The 7500-nt window shown below is 42.0% G+C and overlaps 1 protein-coding gene across 3 annotated transcripts in view; it reads left to right on the top strand.

The window, feature by feature from the left end:
* The first annotated feature begins 1927 nt into the window (after positions 1–1927).
* LOC123501572 (protein timeless-like) overlaps positions 1928–7500 on the top strand; it is a 105283-nt gene continuing 99710 nt past the window's right edge. For all 3 annotated transcript variants that reach the window (XM_045250488.1, XM_045250492.1, XM_045250489.1), the window contains exons 1-2: positions 1928–2074; positions 4922–5381. The gene's annotated coding sequence lies outside the window, so the exon portion shown is untranslated. The remainder of the gene's footprint in view (positions 2075–4921; positions 5382–7500) is intronic.

Raw genomic sequence — 7500 nt, forward strand, 5'->3', positions numbered from 1 at the left:
TTTCACTGTGACAATTTTTTAAGGCCACAAAGACGCCTAACCGGGTTTTCGTGACAGTTTCTCCTTTTAATTAAATCGAAATCTTGTTAATCCATTACCAGAATCATAAAAATACCCTTTAAAAATACGAGTATCTTCAACTAGTGCCTTTGGAAAGCAAGTGATGTGAGAGAGCGAAGTGTTTTAGAATACGAGGCTCATGTTCAGTCATTATGTTCGTTGGTTATTTGACGAACTGCTAAACTGAAAATAGTTATAAAAAGAAAGCAGGAAGCGAAACAGTTTAGCGCATTTAACCCCTTCAATACCCTTCATTCTGCTTACTATTTGGTGATTTCATACAGCTTCAGAAACTTATGTGGGAGGGATTGAAATAGTGAAGACTGTGGCCATCAATCTTCTGACCTCTATAGACCCTTCCTAATGTCAATAAAATGGTGTAATCGTACGCAAATCTCGAGGTAAAAATGTGTCCCAATACTGAAGGGGTTAAAGAAAGTTATAGTGAATAGTATTATGTTTGGTTTCTATTGCATGTTATTGTGTTATGTGGTCCAATGCACGGTTTTCATAGTGTACTAGTGTGGTTTTATGTAGTAGGAGTGAAAGGTTACTGGAACGCAGGGAGTATGCATAGGAATTGTTATTGAGGTTTATTGATTCAGTTGTAAAATTTGACGCAAACATGAAAAGTGGAGGAGCAGAAGGAGGAGAAGGAGAAGACGACAAAAAAAAAAGGAAGAAATGATGATGAGGAAGAGGGAGGAAGAGGAAGAGGATGAAAAGAAGAAGAAGAAGAAGAAGAAGAAGAAGAAGAAGAAGAAGAAGAAGAAGAAGAAGAAGAAGAAGAAGAAGAAGAAGAAGAAAATTATCATGATTATACTGAAAAAGACGGAGGAAAAGGAAGAAGATGATAAGACGAAAAGGAAAAGAAAATAAAGAAGAAGAAGAAGAAGAAGAAGAAGAAGAAGAAGAAGAAGAAGAAGAAGAAGAAGAAGAAGAAGAAGACCACCACCACCAACATCACCACCACCACAACAACAACAACAACAACAAAGAAAACTGACAATGAAGAAGACGGAGAAAGGAAAACAAGAATAACAAACAAACAAACAACAACAACAACAACTCATTAACGAGCACTAGAAACGTGTCAAAATAAATCAATACTGCACCTTCACGTTCGCCTCCCACGGCCTATATGGGGCGTGATCTGCTATGACACACTTCTCAGTAGGCCTAAGCACTGGTCCACATACTGGCCCATCAACGTGGCATCGAGGCATTGAATCCCTTAGAGCATAGCACTTCACCCCTAATCCCTTATAGTAAGACCTGATCATGAGAGTGAACAATGAAAACTATGTTATTTTGGTCCAACACGTTTCTGCAACCTTGAAATAGTGAGAGGTGTAATAGAGGCTTCCTACATGTATTCGCTTAGGCCTAACTGCGTCCTTGGCTTATATAACACAGGGGAGGGGTGTGTGAGGGGAGAGGGGTGAGGAAGGGTGGAATGTAGGCCTTAGCTGAAGGTCTAATAGGAGATGGAGAGATTGAAAGAGGGTTGGATGACGCAGATGAGATGGTGACATGACGGGTGTGACAGTGAACGGTGATGGCTGTGACGTCAGCAGATAACTAACTTCTCAACTCCCTCCCTTCCCGATCACACAACCCAATATTAATAGTTCAGGATGCGGCACACAGCGAGCATCTTCCGCAAACCGGTAATATATTAAGTTTGCCATCATGACGTCATTGATGACTACCTCTTGCGGCGTGCGAGGAATGGTGACGTCACGAATCCAGACTCCTCCCCGCGCACCGCAAGTCACGTGGATGGTGCTGCGGGAGCAGGTGATGTGCTGGCTGTAGCGTTTGGCTGCTCCGCCCACCGCTCCGCTGCTGCACGCTCTGGGTCGCGCTCCGCCACCTTGCCGCTCTCCCCAGCCTGGCGCGACCCTCTCTTGCCCTGGCAGTATCAACACACCACTGCCGCAGAGTGCATACACGCCCCAAGTTGCTTCTTTATCACAGTGTCTCGTGTTGCACCTGCAAGATTGTTTGTTTGGTACGATCGCTTATCTGTGCGTGTATCTATCCCCATCTGTGTCTGTGTTGTGACTGGTGATAACAGTGAGTGTGTGTATGTTGTGTTACTACTCTACTACTATTTGTGAAAGGTCCAAGTCTGGTTTTTCTTTTTTTGTCAGTCCTTGACAGAGATGTTTCTGTTATGTGTTGTGTCCTCTACTTGTTACTGACTGCTTGCTACTGAATGTTGCTAGACTACTGCTGCTGCTACTACTACTACTACTGGTGTTGCATTCAAAGGTCAGCGGGCCGTCAATGAGTGCTTTATCAACATCCCCCAGGACCATTTGCTTTCTCCTCTTCGCACCCCACGAACCCAGTCACAGCCTCGCTACTTGCACTTTGTTGATGTGTGTGTCGATGTGTGTCTTTGTATGTGACGTAAGGTGGTGTGTTGGGGTGTGTCTTCCAGTGCTATGGTGTGTGTGGGCGCTGTGGTGTAGTGTATGGTATAGTGTGTGGTGGTGATGCTGGGGTGTGTGGTTTGTATGGTGATGTGTGTTGCGGTGTGGTGTGTGTGGTGTGGTGTGGAGAGAGAGAGAGAGAAATAAGGTCAATTTGTTCGTGATCGCTTCTTTAGTAACAGCGTCGTGCCAGCAAATGTCTCTCCTCCTCCTCTTCCTCCTCCTCCTCTATTTTCTCCCTTAATATGTTCATCAATTTTCTTATTTTTCCTCCTGCAATTTACTTCACTCTCTTCCTCCTATTTCTGCTTCCACTCCTTAACTTTCCTTTTCATCTTTCACCTTCTGTATCTTCCCTCTCCTCTTCCTCCTCTTCTTCCATTTCTAGTCTCTTTTTTCCTTCTCCTCCTCCTCCTCCTCCTCCTCCTCTTTCTCTTCCTCTTCCAAATACTCTAAGTAATTTTCTCTACTGATAATTAATTTCTAGTATGGATAACCTCAACCTACGTATTACTGTTATCGTCTCCTCCTCCTCCTCTTCTTCCACTTCCTCCTCCTCCTTCTCCTCCTCCTCCTCCTCTTCCTCCTCCTCGTCTCTGGATGTTGTATGTAATAATGTAGCGTAAATAATTTGTAATGAGCAATTTTGTTGTTATGAAAGTTGTAAGTCTTGCATGGTTTCAGTTGTTTGGTGTTGGTCTTCATCTTTTCCCTTATTTAGTTCCTCCTCCTCCTCCTCCTCCTCTTGCTTCACTTCCTCCACGTCCGGTTATTCAATTCCCTTCCCTGCTTCTTCTTTTCTGTTTTCTTTCGTCTTTCCTTTCATAATTTTTTTTCTTGTTCCTCATTATCTTCATCATCATCATCATCATCATCATCATCATATTTCGGTTATTTTTAGTTATCATTATAATTATCGTAGTCATTATTATTATTATAATTATCGTAGTCATTATTATTATTATTATTATCTTTTTTTTTGTTGTTGTTGCTTCTTCATCCACGCATTTCTCTATTGTTATGTTTTCTTTCTATTCTCATCTCCTTCCTTCTTGTGTTTCTTGTTGTTTCTCCATTTATTCATACTCTCACCTTATCCTTGTCTTCCTTCTTTCTCTCTCTCTTTCTCTCCTCCATTTCCTGCTTCGTTATTCCATTCCTTTGTTTCGCTTTTTTCCTCCTTTTCCTCCTTACCTTTTTTTTCTTGTGTTCTAATCTCCTTTCGTGTTCTTTTATGCTCCTCTCATAATTTTAATCTCATCCTGGTTATTCTCGATATTCTAGTGCTTGTTCTTCCTTTGTATCCCTTTGTGTGTGTTTCGTCATAATTTTGTGTTGCCATAATTTTGTGTTCTAATCTTCTTTTGTATTCTTTTATGTTCCTTTCATCATTTTATTCTTATCCTGGTTTTTCCTCGATATTCTAGTGCTTGTTGTTCCTTTGTATTCCTTTGTGTGCGTGTTGGCATAATTTTGTCCTTTCGTTCGTGTGCTTTCTCTCGTCACCATCCCTTAATATTCGCTCTTCTTTAATGTTCCTATGTGTTACTTTCCCATTCATGTTTTCACACTTCATTTTCTTTTCCCTCGAGGTTCATTCTCGCGCTCCTGCTTGCCTCGTATTTTCTTCCTGCCTGTGTGTTTGCGTCTTTTCCCGTGGGCGATGAGTCAGAGGTCAGCTAGCCTAGACCTTCTTGGAGGATACATTGGGGTCGAAGTGGAGGAAGAGGAGGAGGAGGAGGAGGAGAGGGAGGAGGGGGAAAGACAGGGAATAAGATGGAGGAGAAGGAGGGACGAAGAGGGAGTATTTAATGTGACTGACACCAGGGAATCGTAAATATATTAGATAAACTGAAGCGCATATCGTATTTGTTACATAATTTGTGCACGTGTTGTGTGTGTGTGTGTGTGTGTGTGTGTGTGTGTGTGCGTAGCTAGCATCCTCAATTTATCAGTATTTAATCTTGCACCATCATTACTGATTCACGTGTGTGTGTGTGTGTGTGATTCACTGTTTGATCTGCTGCAGTCTCTGACGAGACAGCCAGACGTTACCCTACGGAACGAGCTCAGAGCTCATTATTTCCGATCTTCGGATAGGCCTGAGACCAGGCACACACCACACACCGGGACAACAAGGTCACAAGTCCTCGATTTACATCCCGTACCTACTCACTGCTAGGTGAACAGGGGCTACACGTGAAAGGAGACACACCCAAATATTTCCACCCGGCCGGGAAATCGAACCCCGGTCCTCTGGCTTGTGAAGCCAGCACTCTAACCACTGAGCTACCGTGTGTGTGTGTGTGTGTGTGTGTGTGTGTGCGCACGCGTATTTGCTTGCAGTATGAATGAACACCGATAAGACTACAAAGATAACATTTACTAACCTAGACATGTGCTTGTTCTTTCCACAACAGAGTACCAGCAACGTTGTGGTGAAGTAACACAACAACAACAAACACAAACACACACACAAACACACACACATTCATCGGCAGAATAAACGTGAAGCAGGACAAAGATCTTACACAAAGGAGACGGAAAAACAAAAGAAAAGAGGAAGAAAAGAAAGGAAAATCGGGAACCAGTGAAATAAAGTGCGTGTTTTGATAGTGCTGAGTCAAGGCGCATGATGAGTACAGAGTGAGTGAGTGGAGAGACGAAGTGAGATGTGTACCGGGACGATGTGCCTGGCCCTCTGGATGCCTCCTTGGCCCACGTACGAGTATTTACAAGTATACATCAGTGGAATCAACTAAAGAAGTCATCTCGTCCCAATCCACACCCTTCACTGCTTACCCTTGCCACATCTTCCTCGCTCACCACTTCGCCCCTTTTCGTCTGCACACGGAGAGGAAGACAGAAGATCGAATTTGGGTGAGTGTTTCATTTGTTGTTCTGTATTTTTGTTCTTTTCAGACTGGTACATTAACCCCTTGAGTACCATGACGCGTTTCCGTATTCGTTCTGCTTACTATTTGGTCAGTTTGTGCAGCTTTAGAAACTTATATGGGGGGATTCGAATTGTGAAGACTAAGGCCATTTATCTTCTGACCTCCATAGACCCTTCCTAATGTCAATAAAATGGTCTAATCGCACATAAGTTTTCAGGTGAAAATGTGTCCCAGTACTGAAGGGGTTAATGTTTTTTTGGGGGTATATTTTTTTTTCTTCCTTTTCAAACTATCGTCATTTAAATTTTGAGGTAAGACAGGCAGTCTTGTGCAGAGGGAGAGATGACGAAACTAGAGTGAACGTTTGTTTGGTTTCCCTTCATATGTTCATTTTTCATTTTACTTCGTTTTCAATAGGTAAGGTAATATTTTTCATTGCTGTTTATCACTCTTATCTAATTCTGCATATGAGGGAAAAAATAGAAGTTGTATTGCTATTATTGTTATTATTATCATCATTATTACTATCACCATTATCATTTATCTTTGGGTATCTCTTTCCTCTCTTGTCTGTCATCAAAAGTAGAGAAAAAGGGAAAAGAAATGCTGTATTCGTTTCTATTTTAAGGCAGTGTCAGTGTATATATTTAGCACGCTCGTTACCTGTCTGGTCTCATATTACCTGCCGTCTCACTCATGTTACCTGGATGCCTCGTGTGATTACTGCAACATACAGTGGCAGGTGCGTGGCTAAGCTGTGTTTCCAAAGTGAGATTCCAATGTTGAAGATTTGCCGGAGGAGATTAGACGGCTTATGAAACTGGCACACACACACACACACACACACACACACACACACACACACACACACACACACACACACACACACACACACACACACGCAGCAGCAGACTTGTAACCCCCATACCATTCTGTTCGGAGCCTCATGTGACCCTTTACTAAGAATAAGGGAAGAAAGTCACCATAGAAGACTGATGGATATACTGGAAATCTATGGTAGTTTGGTCCTTAGAGTACAGGTGAAGGGAAGGTATGTAGGGATGATGAATGTATTGGAAATCTATGGTGGCGTGACCCGTAGAGGTGGACTGTGGAGGGAGGGTACGTAAGGGCGAAGGAAGTGTTGATATTGTAGTGTTATTTGTGCTTTATTGCGTTTTAAGTGTTTTTAAGGGCGTTTAAGTATCATGGGTTTGTTAAGTATCTTGTAAGTGACTAGTTTGTAAGTTTCGCTCTTATATGAATGGTAATGGTAGTAAAGATGATAAACTGATAAAATACAAACCTTAATCCCTTTAGTACCAGGACACATTTTCGTAGGCATTGTGGTTACCATTTGACGATTTTACACTACTTCAGAAACTTATTTGGGGATTGAAATAGTGAAGACTGTGGCCATTAATCTTCTGACCTCTATAGACACTTCCGAATACAAATAAAATCGTCTAATCTCATCAAAAACTCAAGTAAAAAAAAAAAAAATGCGTCTCAGTATTGAAGGGGTTAATAGTATATGATCTAGTTATTCTTTGTATTCTTGCATAAAATAAAGAAAAAATCCATCCTTTACATATACACTACAACACTGTAGCATTTAAAAACAAACGAAAAAAAAAAAAAAAACTTGAAACACTTAACCTCTCCTAAACCACAACAGAACACCAACACACCAACACAACACAAACCATTACACAAGTAACCCATAACACAGCACAGCACAGCGAAACACAAAGGATGAGACAAACACACGTACACATATACATGCACATATATAGACAGCTTAGGGTGGCTTCCTAGACTTGGCTGGCTTATAGGGTACCAAGTTACGAGTTTGGGTCTTCGCCTCTATTCTCACCTGGCTTTCCTGTGCGTGACGTTAGCTGTGCGTCATGATTCACGTTCCTAGCCCGTGTCGTGTAGTGAGCAAGTAGGAAGGAGCCATAAAGAAAACGTGCTGGAAGTTAGTATAAGAGGAAGGATATGAGGGAGCCACGGCGGTGAAGGAGAGGAAAGAGGAAAGCTTAGGCAAATATTAGCATAGGGTAGTAAAGAGGAAAAGTATTGAAGGAGAGGAAAGAGGA

Source organism: Portunus trituberculatus, chromosome 9 (genome assembly GCF_017591435.1).
Source record: "Portunus trituberculatus isolate SZX2019 chromosome 9, ASM1759143v1, whole genome shotgun sequence".
Lineage (NCBI taxonomy): Eukaryota > Metazoa > Arthropoda > Malacostraca > Decapoda > Portunidae > Portunus > Portunus trituberculatus.